Genomic DNA, 15,456 nt, shown 5'->3' on the forward strand with positions numbered 1-15,456 from the left:
TAAAACCATTTATGAAGAGAATTACAATTTTATTCATAAGTTCTTTCATTGCACCAACCTCAATAAAAATGTAATTTTTTTTGATCATTTTAAACATCAAGTCTGTAATCCGGGCTAATATTTGCATAAATTAATTTAATAAAGTGTGTGCGCATAATTTTGGATATGTAAATGTTTCATTAAATCATATCCCCTTATGTTGATGCAAGCAGGCCCTAAATCTGCTTGCTTCAACCGTAAGACATATGTGGGCAATTGCTGGTCAATCGCTGGGCAAATAGCCCAACTCTGCGCGTACGTTGACAGGCGCAAGCGGAAATCCGGAACTTGTGGGGCATTTCAAAGGGATTACGAAGGCTTACTCTGAGAGTACGCCGTCACAGACACTGCAATTTCAGTGCCAATATCTTCTTATGTGACTGTGTGTCAAATTTTGTTTGATAACACTCCTGTTAAAAGCTTTGGGAAGTTTTACTGTGTTAAAGGCACTATATAAAAGCAAGTTGTTGTCATTACAGTAATGGACAGCTGTGTCCTGAAACTTTACTGCACCTTCTTGCAGGCATGCTGTAGTCCTGACCTATGGAGAGGGCTAGAGTGGCACAAAGGAAAATCCTCCTCGCAAGTATCTGATGCAGCAGCAACTCAACTTCAGCAGTCAAAAAGGAGGCCAAATGCTGGGCTGTACCATCATTTGTCTGCAGATTCATGCCTGCACCTACAGGTTCCTTTCTCTTCAGCCTGACCTGCCACATCTTAATCCCATGCCCATTCTGCTTTGGCAAAAGTTGCTGATGAGTTGAGATGCTTTTTAATACTCTCCAAAAGCTTTCTAAATGTTTGTGTCCCCTCCTTATGACACTCCCCTTTAATTGACTTCTACACTGTAAATTTGACACATCTCCCAATGGAGTTTGCTGCCGGAATCGTGAATCATTATACAGATCGATTTGGACACAAAAGTTACGTGTTAGTAGCACTTGGAATTCTGGCAGATCTCAAGGGAATGAAAACTAGAAAAAAACTGTTTTACACCTTAAGATGAAAACAGCACCTGCTACTAATTTGTAATATATCATTATTTTCACAACAGTTAAGTGGAGAATCACTTTGACAGCAACTCCATGTAACATTTTTACACCATAAATTCCCATGTGTAAAATTATATTTTTCCCACATTGTATGAGTCAATACAGCCCAATTTGTCAAATGTGTGACAACAATAGGCTGGGGTCATGTTTAATCTATTTCAATAGCAAACGCTGGATTTAAAAACAGTTCATCCATTTTTCTCTCATTTCATATTGATAGCAATAGGGCTAATAAATGCATCATCACAATTCATTCATATCAGTAATGAAACATATTGATTGTATCACCCATAACATTTATGAAATACAATCAAAATAATCCAGTATCAATAGTTTCTCTTTCTATGGATTCATTTTTGCTGCTAGTTTGAACTCTATACTTAAGTGAAATAATCCACAAGAATCAATAATTTAAGAAGCACATAATAATTTATGTATATTTCTCCATTTTATTAATGTGAGGTCTATAAATATTGTCAAATATGATTAATAATGCTGTTACCACTGGCAATAACTCACCACTTTGTGTCTGAGTGTAAAATTGTAATTTTTAATACAAGAATTCAATACAGCTTCAGCTACACTGTCAATACTGCTGTGAGAAATGGTTACATAATGGGCTAGAAATTCATTTTTTGGTCGTGGCGGTTTTTCCGCCAAAAAAACCACTATGACTCCGCTATGATTTCGAGGCCTAATACCTAATATTCAAGAAAAAATGGGGAAAAATGCGCCCGACAGGAAAAATCGGCATTGCACGAGGATTCGCGGTGCAAACCGTGAATTTTCTGCAACTTTTCTCCGAGGCCGATACTGCTGCGAGTTGAACCGAGGGAGGGGGGAAAGCACCATTTTTTTTCCAAAAACAAAAAATAAAAAATCACAAAACATTCACAGGACCCTTTTCTAGCGGATCGCTGCGAAAAAATTTTTAAATAAAAACTTTAACTTACCTTTTTTTCAGGTTTTCATACCTACTGCCGTACCAAAGGTTGGACCTACAGGTTTTACCTCGGTGTTTTTTTGGTCCCATCTACGGGTCACCACTGAGCCAAATATCGGGCGAAAGTGCTTTTTCCAGTCTTGCACGCTGACGGTCCGCTCCCCAGTGGTATTTCAAAACCGCCGGCGCTAGATTTCAGGGAATTTCCTGCCGCACTGTTTTCCAGCCAAAATGGCGAAATACCACCGAAAAACCCGGTGCAAGGTTGGGGAATTTCCAGCCCTTACAGCGTCAATAATAACAGGGATGTTATGCCTTGTATTATCTATTAAAGAAAGCATGAAGTTGTCTCAAAGTAGTGTTGGTTTGAAGATCTCTTGTTCCTTTAGATGGTGTCCTCTTGAAAGCAATGCTTTTTTCTTTAGTCAGCGAAAAATCATTTTGCAGTAAAAGCCTCTCTCAAGTCATTTCCTCTTTTCGACAAATAAAAGAAGTATTTCTGTGTAAGTAACTGATGCAAAAACTGGAAAGTGGATGCCCTGTCTCTTTAGATAAAAACAGTGAGTGATTTTTGTACCATTCAAAGTATTACTTCCTCTAAATGGAGCACATCAGACTTGGCAAAATAAGGCTAAGGATTCTTTGCTGTTGCTTGTCGAGTCAGAAACTGATGACAGACGGTCCGGGATGTATTTATTGAAACTGTACATATTGTCGGAGTATCAGAAAGAAAGGAAGAGAATGAATATGAAAAGAAGACCATTAGTGACCATCACATTTTGGAATGTCAATGTTCTGACACATCTGCCAGAAACGGGATCACAGCATGTTCAGCAGAGTTTGCGTATGAAGTGCTTCTACTCCACTGCAGAGTCGGCAGAATCTTGCATTTGTCAAACTGATCTGCAGCTGCACCCGCAATTTAACTTTCTTAAAAATTACTCAGCAGAAGACTAAATAATTCAAAGTTGCATTACCTGTTGGGCTGGATTTTCGGCTGATTTGTGCCCCATTTAGTGCCAAGGTGGGACGCAAAAATGATTTTTGGGGGCGTGAAACAAGGTGCACAAGATTTTGCGCCCGGGCGGAACTTTCGGCAATGGTTTTGCAGCAGTGCTAAAACTTACCGCCCCACCGCTGTCTTGACCGCTGGGATGACGTAAATCGTTGTACATCACTGCGCCAGCGTCCCGGGCAGAACTTTTGAGCATTTCGCCCAATTTACCGTCCACCCAAGCACCCGCCCAGAAAATCCAGATGGACCCAGGGCGCACCAGGCGCTAAACAAAGCAGAAAGTCGCAGTTGAGTGATTAAAAGGATTGGGAGAAGAACGCTGCATTACTGCATACTTTGGATTGTGAAGTTTATGTGAGTTTCTAGTTTGTTTTACAAAGGACATTTAAGGACATTGTAAAAGACGGAGGCCATGCTAGGTCGGGAGCCAGTAATCCTTGCTGCTATTGCCATGCGGCTTCATTTGCATCGTAATTGAAGAGGTCGCAGATGTATGGGGAGGACACTTTAAACCCCACGAGTTAACAGGGAACATCGTTCATACCTGCAGCTCTCTGAGGCGTAGTGTGTTAGAAGGCGGCGCTTCTAAAAAGAGAGATCAAGGAGACATGCCAGCTCCTGCAGGTAGACCTACAGCCTACCAGTGGCAACAGGACTGCACAGACCTCTGGGGAGGTGTGATCGGCAGAGAGGGGGTAGGGAAAGCCAACTCCAGCGGTACTCTACTCCTGACAGTCTGTCTAGAGCATGAACTTGTCATCACCAACACCTTGTTCTGCCAGAGGACAAATACAAGGCATCGTGGCAACCCCCTCGCTCCAAACTCTGGCACCTGCTCGACTATGTCATCGTCCAAGCCAGGGATCACAAAGATGTGCACATCACCTGTGCCATGACATGAGCTGACGACTGCTGGACAGACCACCGCCTAATCCGATCCATCATTGACATCAACATAACCCCAAAGCGGAGGGGGCAGCAGAAGCAGTGCTGCAAAAAAGTCAATGCCGGGGCACTTAAGGACCCAGCTAAGAGAGCCCTTTACAGTCAGCGCCTCACAGCTAACCTGGCGTGCCTTTGATGACCCTGAGACGCAGAATGCCCACAGTGCTTCGTCTGCCGTTCAGGCCTCCATAACTAGTGCCTGCAAAGAGATGCTCGGTCACTCAACCAGGAAACACCAGGGGCTAGAACCTGCACTTCTGCAGTTATCACGGCGACATATCCAGCATGGGCGTTAAAGAAGGGTTTTCAGATCACCGGCTTCTTGCCCATTCTCAAAGCACCTAGTTTCCACTTTTGAAAATGGGCGTTACCATGAGCAATATAAAATGGCCAGTAGCACTAACTTTTTTTGACCTTCTGCCATAAAGTGTGGCCGTCCTTAGCAATGGCATGGCAACGCTCGATTCCCGCGATTCTGGAGGTCAAGGGTCATCATGACATGCGCCGAAGAGGAGACGGAGAGAGAGAACTCAGAGGGACTGAAGGCATGTCTTGGTGTGGTGTAGCTGCTTTGGGAGGAAGGAGGGAGACTTTCGAGCTTCACAGCAAGTAGGCAAACAAAAAGTAGCTGTTACCAACCACATATTTGACCGAATTTGGCCTATAATGGAGAGAGAGGAGGAGGCATTACAGCACACTGTGGAGACTGACGCTGGAGAGAGCAGTGAGGTGGGAGAGGAGCACATTGGCAGGCACAAAAGAGCCAGGAGGTTCTCAGACGAGGCCAATGCCTTCCTCCTGCAGGAGGTCGAGTTACGCTGCAGTGATTTGACACAGGGAGAGCGTGGGAAGCCCACTCCAAAGGCATACCAGAAGATATGGACTGAGATAGCAGAGGTGGTCTCGTTGGCAACCAACGAGGTGCATGAGGGCAAACAATGCCGCAAACGATGGAACGACCTTGTGGGATCCGCAAGAGTAAGTAATACATTGATGTACATATACTTATGTATTTATATAATTTGATTTGTAACAGTCATGAGTGACTATCATCAGATGTGAGGTCGTTCACTTTTACCGGGAATGTTTTACTCAAAGCCTGCAGTCACGGTGTATGTCTTTAGGTAAAGTGTTGTGTATCTGTAAAGCATGCACTCCCATGTTCCGCCACCAGGGAGCGCATCCCCTGCAGTCCCAAGGGATGCCAGCATCCCTTGGGAGCACTGTATATAAGCCGGTCCCTAAGGCCTGTTACTCACTCTGGAGTGTCTTAATAAAGACTGAGGTCACTGTTACTTTAACCTCACTGTGTGCAATCTCATCTGTGTTAGGAACACAACAACTGGTGACGAGTACACAAATCCAATACAAAGATGCAGAAAACTGTGGGCATCCTGGAGAAGTTCTCGGAGGGTGAGGACTGGGAAGCCTATATCGAACGGTTAGACCAGTACTTTGTAGCTAACGAGCTGGACAGAGAAGGAAGCGCTGCAAAAAGGAGAGCGGTCCTCCTCACGGTCTGTGGGGCACCGACCTACAGTCTCATGAAGACTATTCTGGCTCCGGTGAAACCCACAGATAAGTCGTATGAGAAGCTGTGTACACTGGTTCGGGAGCATCTTAACCCGAGGGAGAGCGTGCTAATGGCTAGGTATCGATTCTATACGTACCAGCGATCTGAAGGTCAGGAAGTGTCGAGCTACGTCGCCGAGCTAAGGCGACTTGCAGGACAATGTGAGTTTGATGGCTACCTGGAACAAATGCTCAGAGACCTTTTTGTACTGGGCATTGGCCACGAGACCATGCTACGAAAACTTTTGACTGTAGAGACACCGACCCTCAGCAAGGCCATTGCGATAGCAGAGGCGTTTATGTCCACGAGTGATACCAAACAAATCTCTCAGCACACAAGTGTGAGCAATGTTCATAAATTAACTGGAACTGTGTTTGCGATCGGAAATGTACAGGGCAGAAACCATGAGTCTGCAACTGCCATCAGGCCTCAGGCGACCCAGATGACTCAGAGTCCGCAACAAACGATGATGCAAGGCAATTCACACCTTATTGGTGTTGTGGAGGCTTCCATTCAGCCTATTCATGCCACTTCAAAGGGTATGCTTGCAAGAGCTATGGAACAATGGGGCACCTCCAACGAGCTTGCAGATGAGCTGCAAGCTCTGCAAAACCTGCTAACCACCATGTGACAAAGGAAGATCGGTCCATGGTGGACCAAAGCAATTTCGAGCCTCAGAAAGAGGAGGCAGATGCTGAAGTACACGTGGTGCACACATTTTTGACGAAATGTCCACCTATAATGCTAAACGTAAAATTGAATGGCTTACCCGTAGCCATGGAACTGGACTCTGGCGCTAGCCAATCAATCATGAGTAAAAAGATGTTTGAGAGACTGTGGTGCAACAAGGCACTCAGACCAGCCCTGAGCCCCATCCACACGAAACTGAGAACGTACACCAAAGAGCTTATCACTGTCCTGGGCAGCGCCATGGTCAAGGTCACCTACGAGGGCACGGTGCACGAATTGCCACTCTGGATTGTCCCCACACTGCTTGGAAGGAGCTGGCTGGGTAAAATCCAGGAACTGGGATGACATCCGAGCGCTATCACATGTCGATGAGGCCTCATGTACCCAGGTTCTTAACAAATTTCCTTCCCTTTTTGAGCCAGTTATTGGAAACTTCTCCGGGACGAAGGTGCGAATCCACTTGGTCCCAGAGGCATGACCCATTCACCACAAAGCGCGAGCGGTACCTCACATGATGAGGGAGAGAGTGGAAATCGAGCTGGACAGGCTGCAACACGAGGGCATCATCTCCCCAGTGGAATTCAGCGAGTGGGCCAGCCCGATTGTTCCAGTACTCAAAAGTGATGGCACGGTCAGGATTTGCGGTGATTATAAAGTAACTATTAACCGTTTCTCGCTACAGGACCAATACCCGCGAGCTAAGGCGATCGACCTATTTGTGACGCTGGCAGGAGGCAAGACGTTCACCAAGCTCGACCTGACTTCGGCCTACATGACGCAGGACCTGGAGGCGTCTTCAAAGGGTCTCACCTGTATCACTACGCACAAGGGACTGTTCATCTACAACAGATGCCCGTTTGGAATTCGGTCGGCTGCAGCGATCTTCCAGAGAAACATGGAGAGCCTACTCAAGTCAGTACCACACACGGTGGTCTTTCAGGATGACACATTGGTCACGGGTCGGGACACCATCGAGCACCTACAAAACTTGGAGGAGGTCCTCCAGCGACTGGATCGCATGGGGCTGTGGCTGAGGAGGTTGAAATGTGTCTTCATGGCAACAGAAGTGGAATTTTTGGGGAGAGAGATCGCGGCGGACAGCATTCAGCCCACAGACACCAAGACAGAGGCTATCAGGAACGTGCCCAGGCCACAGAACGTCACGGAGCTGCGGGCGTTCCTCGGACTCCTCAACTATTTTGCTAACTTCCTACCGGGGTTAAGCACCCTTTTAGAGCCCCTACATGTGTTATTGTGCAAAGGTGAGAACTGGGTATGGGGTAAAAAAATAAGTAATTGCTTTTGAGAAAGCCAGAAACATTTTATGCTCCAACAAGCTGCTTGTATTGTATAACCCGTGTAAAAGACTCGTGCTAGCATGTGATGCGTCGTCGTACGGATTCGGGTGTGTATTACAAAAGGCTAACGTTGCAGAGAAGTTGCAACCTGTCGCCTATGCTTCCAGAAGCTTGTCTAAGGCCGAGAGAGCCTACAGCATGATTGAGAAAGAGGCATTAGCGTGTGTGTTCGGTGTAAAGAAAATGCATCAGTACCTGTTTGGCCTCAAATTTGAGCTGGAAACCGATCACAAGCCCCTCATATCCCTGTTCGCTGAAAACAAGGGGATAAATACTAATGCCTCAGCCCACATACAAAGGTGGGCACTCGCGCTATCAGCGTATAACTATACCATTCGCCACAGGCCAGACACCGAGAACTGTGCAGATGCTCTCAGTCGGCTACCATTGCTCACCACGGGGGTGGAAATGGCGCAGCCTGCAAATTTGTTGATGGTGGCGCAGCCCGCAGACTTGTTGATGGTCATGGAAGCGTTTGAAAATGATAAATCACCTGTCACGGCCCGTCAGTTTAGGACTTGGACCAGCCAAGATCCTCTGCTGTCCCTAGTAAAAAACTGTGTATTGCAAGGGAGCTGGGCCAGCATCCCCGTTGAAATGCAAGAGCCAATCAAGCCGTTCCAGTGGCGAAAGGACGAGCTGTCCATTCAGGTAGACTGCCTGTTGTCGGGTAACCGCGTAGTGCTACCAAAAAAGGGCAGGGAGACGTTCATCTCGGATCTCCACAGCACACACCCGGGTATAGTAATGATGAAAGCGATAGCCAGATCCCACATGTGGTGGCCCGGTACTGACTCTGACTTAAGAGTCCTGTGTACGGCATTGCAGCGTATGTGCTCAGTTGAGCAACACGCCCAGAGAGGCACCACTAAGTTTGACCATGGTCGAGGATCCATGTCGACTATGCGGGCCCGTCTCTCGGTAAAATGTTCTTGGTGGTGGTGGATGCTTTTCCAAAATGGATTGAATGTGAAATAATGTCGGGAAGCACCGCCACCGCCATCATTGAAAGCCTAAGGGCCATGTTTGCCACCCACGGCCTGCCTGACATACTGGTCAGTGACAACGGGCTATGTTTCACCAGTGCCGAATTTAAAGAATTCATGACCTGCAATGGGATCAAACATGTCACCTTGGCCCCATTTAAACCAGCCTCCAATGGGCAGGCAGAGCGGGCAGTACAAACAATCAAACAGAGCCTCAAACGAGTCACAGAAGGCTCACTCCAAACCCGCCTGTCCCGAGTACTGCTCAGCTACCGCACGAGACCCCACTCGCTCACAGGGGTGCCCCCGGCTGAGCTACTCATGAAAAGGACACTTAAAACCAGACTCTCACTGGTTCACCCCAACTGCATGATCAGGTAGAGAGCAGGCGGCAGCAACAAAATGTAAACGATGGTCGTGCCACTGTGTCACGGGAAATTGATCTGAATAACCCTGTGTGTGTGCTAAACTATGGACATGATCCCAAGTGGATCGCGGGCACGGTGAGAGCTAAAGAAGTGAGTAGGGTGTTTGTAGTCAAACTAGACAATGGACAAACTTGCAGAAAGCACCTGGACCAAACGAGGCTGCGGTTCACAGACTGCCCTGAACAACCCACAGCAGACACCACCTTTTTCGAGCCCACAACACAAACCCAAAGGATCAACGACACCACGCCAGCCCAGGAAATCGAACCCATCACGCCCAACAACCCAGCAAGGCCAGGCTCACCTTGCAGCCCTGCAGGGCCAACAACACGCCAGCCCAGCGAGGGTACAGCCAACACACCAGAACAGACATTTGTACCGAGGCGGTCCATCAAGGAAAGAAAGGCTCCCGACCGCCTCACCTTGTAAATAGTTTTCACTTTGACTTTGGTGGGGAGTGATGTGTATCTGTAAAGCATGCACTCCCATGTTCCGTCACTAGCGAGCGCATCCCCTGCTGGGATCCCTTGGGAGCACTGTATATAAGCCGGCCCCTAAGGCCTGTTACTCAATCTGGAATGTCTTAATAAAGACTGAGGTCACTGTTACTTTAACCTCCCTGTGTGCAGTCTCATCTGTGTTAGGAACACTACATAAAGAATGATAAATATCATTACCGACAGATGTAATCATGATTATTATGTGTTGTATCAGTGTCTATGACTGTACCTAGCAATGATATCACCCAATGATCTCATGCCATGCCGTCCTGTCACCTTTTACAGAAGAAGCTATCAACGATGAGGTCTGTGCAGAGGCGAACGGGTCGGGGGCCACCAGTCCCCAGTGACATTCCTGACATGGAAGAGCGTGTGCTCGCACTCACGGGGAAGCACACCCGGACAGCCACGGATGCTTCTGCAGATCCTGAAGTGATGCTACGTGAGTAAAGCTTACACCATTGCGTGATGTAAAGTCAATAGATACCACACCCACTCATATCCGAACAATCATATATGATAGATGATTTCTAAAAGTGTCATATAAATAATGATGGCCTAATGAAAATCATTGGAATGCAAATGTGTTGATGGTCATGAAATGTGATGTCTGTAATGATTTTGATAGCGGTAGTGCTTTTGTCATGCATATGCTGTGTGTAGCGCTGGACTCACCTTCTGACCCTAGCACCCCCTTCTCCTCTAATAAACTCATTTATGTTTTGCAGCTCAGCCAGCAGCGCATCCCAAGACAAGACCACAGAGGCCAGAAGGTGGGGATGTGGGGCAGGAGTCAGCGGAGGATCTGGTGCTGAGGAGCTCCGATTCTCGCCCGTCAATCCACTGGGTCTGTGCTCCACGGATGAGAGCGCGGACTTCGAGGAACCTGCATTGCCACGCTCCAGAAGCCATTCCACCCCAAGGCCATCTACTGGTCCTCCGGTCATTCCCACCTCCACTCTGGAGGTACCGGCCCAAGCACCTCACCACAGGGCACCCCATTTGTCCCCAGGCCGGCGCCGACCCCACAGAGGTCCCGTGGACGCGGCAGGTCTGTTCCACAAGCGCCACATGACAGCAGAGAGATGGCACAGTTGTCCAGGAGGATTGTATACATTGGTGACCAGCTCATCGAAGCATTGGGGGGCATATCCCGACAGCTGGCCACCATCTCCGAAACAATGACTGAGTACATTCCGCGGATGGTGGAGTCCCTGGATGCGATAGCTAGGAACACTGCTGCCACAGGCCTCCCAGTGGCCCAGGAGCACGGCACTCCACCCCTAGGTTCCGCACTGCCACTGCGAATGACAGATGAGAGCAAGAACCAAGATCCTACTTCTGCATCAGAGAATGTCGCCCCCTTGGCACCCCCCCGCTCCCGTACCCATGCAATGACCGCATCTGCCTTCATCCTCCCCCAATGAGGCACCGCCTGAGGAGCTCCTCGGCCAGGCGCCGTGGAGTGAGGAGGGGTAGTGGTGGGGATAAGAAGGGAAGGGGGGAAGGAAAGTGAGGTGCATGTCCGCAGGTGATGGCTGTGTTATATCTCCATCTGGGTATATGCAATTTGTTACAATGTATGAGGGCTGGGGACCATGCTCCTGCTTTGCCTTTATATTCTGTGTTGCTGGATATGTTGAACATGTGATTAATGTCAATGGTGGAAAAAATGGGGTGTGGGCGGGGGTTGGGTGTTATTGCCTGTGATGCTTATGGTTTCAGACCAATGTTGGTATAAAATTTTTGTTATTGAACATACCCTTGTTCGCATTGTCTCAGATAGCTGCACTGTTGCACACTGGTGATTCCTTAACATGAAAGGGTTAAATACAACTTAACATCAATGAACGTAAACTTTAACTGGCACCAAGGTGATGAGCACCATTGATGTCTGGGCTGCACACACACAGCAGTGTGTCAGCGTTGTCACTCACATCAGCGCTCTTTCAGGCAAATCGTTCAGATATCAGCTCCTCACGTAAGAGTGGGATTTTAAAAATGCCAGCCACACCACTGCCGTTCGTTCAGAACAGTTCCACTTTTTGTGGCCGTTTTTTTGGGCAAGTGTTATTGTGGGCGATATGTGTCTGAGGTGGTGAAATTGATGCTGGGCAATCTGCTGGGCGTTAGTTTCGGTAAATATGCTCTTCACGACAAAAAAAGTTGTCATGTATCCAAACATGTTCACTCTGGAGTTACATTAAATGGACTAAGGTCACTACAGTTCAAGTACAATACATTGCCTCGTGGAGTCATTATCAGAGGATCTAAAGACATAACAATTGGCGACGAGATTACAGACTATCAAGCGAAAATGGCTAACCTTGGTACGTTGCAGCAGTTCGCCAATGGTGATGATTGGGACAACTTTGTAGTAAGGCAACTCAGCCCCACGATGAAGTGTATGGCATGTTTACCTGCACCACAGAATGTTCCCCGTTGAGGATGGAAGTCGAGATAAACGGCGTTTCAGTCTTCATGGAAGTGGACACAGGGGCGAGCAGTCAGTAATGAATCAGGAAGCTTTTGAGAGGCTATGGGACAATCAAGCTGAACAACCCAAGTTGGTCCCGGTTCAGGCAAAGCTGCGCACCTACACCAAGGAACTTATCCCAGTTGTTGGTTGTGCGGATGTAAAGGTACTCCATGATGGTGCAGTGCACAAGTTACCACTGTGAACTGTTGCAGGTAATGGACCAACGCTACTCGGAAGAAGGTGGATGGAGAAGATCCATTGGAGCTGGGAAGATTTCATCCCTCCAGTGATCGATGTCCCCCATGCTCAGAGGTAAAGTAAGCCCTCACCTGAGCTTGGATCCGGCACCAGAGAGATGATCCAGTTGAGAGGACCCGAATGCACCTTCCAGGCTCCAGTGGCAGGACTCCGGAGGAAGAAAATCGGATCCAAAGACGACTTCCCAGCCTCGGTGGCAGAACCCGGGGAGAAGAGGATCATAGCAGTCGACATCGTGGATGGAAGAAAGATGGCGCCCATACCACGAGGTGAAGCGCTGAAGAAAAAGATGGCAGCTGCCAGACCACGAGGTGCAGCGCTGATGGAGCAACACGTGGCACCAAGCGAAGAAGAGGATTGGGTTAAAGATAGCAAGGCTCTCTTAAAGGAGGCCAGCAACCCACCACACTAAAAGGGACAGGTCCACATTCTCAATCAATGTAATAGCAACTGTGAGTTAAATATAAAGCTTGTAATTGATGATCAGAGTTTTATACATGTACTAAGCAAAGAAAAGTCGTGCAATTGCGATCGGAGCTACAGTTTATCTACAATGAGTAACGAAACGTTGTGCGATGTAGGATTTCAACTGCATTCGGTTAATGTAATGGGCAACACCCATCGGGAGCACACAGGTCCAGCAAGCTACCCAATGCTATAGCCTGCTTCCCTGGAACCAGGGTGATGCACCACGGAGTATGGCCACAAGCAGCTAATATAGACAAGCTGCAATGCAAACGATCTCAGGGGGGCAATGGCACCAGTATCGATACCTTGCCCCTGATCGACTCCACCTCTCAGGTACCCGATGGCACCAACCGCCACGAGCCTGAAAGAGCAAACTGTGCTAAGGCACAGCCCCCAGACCCTATCACCACCAAGGCTACACCTGGGAACAAAGGGTCACCCGCAACAGTTCTCCCAACCAGGATCCCCAACCAAATAACGCCCAGGCAAGTGAGTCAGCAGTTCCCTGCGCACCGCCAGACAACTGCTCCTCAGGGAGCAGCAGCAACCCGTGGTGCAAGGAAAGGACAGGGAGGTCACAGGCATCTGTGAACATGCTCGGAGCAACGGCAAAGGCCCTGAGAACAGGCAACTTAAGCAAACCGGGTTCCCGCTGCCAGCACTGGGCACCGCGCTGCCACCAGACTACCTGGACACCATGCAGCAGTTCTGGTACTAGTTTGTCCTCACACATCGGTGCTGACACCAGTACTGATTCCAAGTATGTATCAAGTATGTACCTCACCAGTCAAATGTACTTGCCTCACAACTGTACCATAAATGTAATGATGTAAATGCAAATTTTTTTGCTGGACTTTTTCTGGATTTTTTTTCTGTATGTGAATGTAATGAGCCACTGGCATAATCTATATGTGGGGGCGGGGGGAGGTGAGAATGGAGTGGTCATGGACGCACAAACAGAAACCACCAGCCAATGAAACACCACCTACTCACCCAAGATGGAAACAACCCTCCAAGGGTCAACCAGATAGAGCTAAGCCCAGAGCACAGTCAATGCACGAAGGTGATTTGCACTAAGGACTTGGGGGAGAGTGATGTCATGTATCCAAACATGTTTACTGCTTGTACTATTACATATGATGTGCCACCAGAGGGCATTACTATGGGAAGCTTGTACACCAGCTGTATGGTCACTAAGGTGTGCCACCAGAGGGCACTGTAGTGGGAGACTTGAAGGTTACCTGTACAGGTTTGCCAGGTCTAGTATAAAAGGCAGGCGACCATGTGTGACCCTCACTCTGGAGTTACATTAAATGGACTAAGGTCAGTACAGTTCAAGTACAATACATTGCCTTGTGGAATCATTATCAGAGCATCGAAAGACATAACAAAAATGGGCGGGACTTAATATTGAATCTCGGCGTTAAATCAGTGCGGTAAGTAACCCTGGGCAATATTATGTGCGTTGATTTCACTCATTCTGATGATTCTGTCCCAAAAAAGTGGGCGGGCGGTAATATGTTTTCCTGGTGTTAAACACACGGGGAAAGTAACGCTTGCCGATAAATTCCCTAAAAATGGGCGTCAGTTTCCATTTTGTGGCTAAATGGGTGATATCTGGGTGTTATATGTCATTTCAGCAGTAAAATGGGCATTAAGTGGGCATTAAGCATGCAAAAAAAGTGCAGCTTCTAGTCCCAGGACTCGTTTGATGAGAATGATTAGGAGATACAAGAGCTAATAGATCGTAAGCGCAGGGCATTTCTGAGCCTTAAACAACAACCCAACTCGGGAGCAGCAAAGCAGCATTACAGATGGCTCAAGACTGAGATCCACCAAAAAACCCGGGACCTAAAGAACAGGTGGTGGATGGAGAAAGCACAGGAGGTACAGCAGCTGGCCGATGGCCATGATGTGCGAGGATTCTTCATCGCAGTCAAGGCCACCTTCAGTCCAAACACCCAAGGCCTCACCCCGCTGCTGGCCAAGAACGGGGAAACACTCATCAAGTACACCGAGGCAGTCAGGGCCCGCTGGAAGGAGCACTTTGAAGATCTCCTCAATCGAGACTCTGCCTTTGGCCCGAGTGTTCTCGAATCCATTCCGCAGCATGCTACCCGCCACCACCTCAGTGAGACCACAACGCTGAACGAAGTAGAAAAAGTCATAAGACAGCTAAAAAACAAGGCTATGGGAGCGGATGGAATCCCTGCTGAGACACTGAAGTGTGGCGGAGAGGCACTGCTGGCGCGAATACACAATCTCATCTCTCTCATCTGGAGGGAGGAGAGCATGTCGGGAGATCTTAGAGATGCAGTGATCGTGACCATCTTTAAAAAAGGGGACAATCCGACTGCAGCAACTACAGAGGAATCTCCCTGCTATCAGCCACTGGGAAAGTTGTCGCTAGAGTCCTCCTCAACAGTCTTCTCCCTGTGGCCGAGGAGCTCCTCCTGGAGTCACAGTGCGGATTTCGCCCCCTATAGGGTACAACGGATATGATTTTTGCAGCGCGACAGCTGCAGGAAAAATGCAGGGAACAGCGGCAGCCCTTATACATGGCCTTCTTCGAACTCACAAAGGCCTTTGACACTGTCAACCATGAGGGTCTATGGAGCATTCTCCTCCATTTCGGATGCCCCCAAAAATACGTCACCATCCTCCGCCTGCTCCACGGCGACATGCAGGCCGTGATCCTTACCAACGGATCCATCACAGACCC

Source organism: Pristiophorus japonicus, chromosome 13 (assembly GCF_044704955.1).
Source record: "Pristiophorus japonicus isolate sPriJap1 chromosome 13, sPriJap1.hap1, whole genome shotgun sequence".
In the NCBI taxonomy this organism is placed as follows: domain Eukaryota; kingdom Metazoa; phylum Chordata; class Chondrichthyes; family Pristiophoridae; genus Pristiophorus; species Pristiophorus japonicus.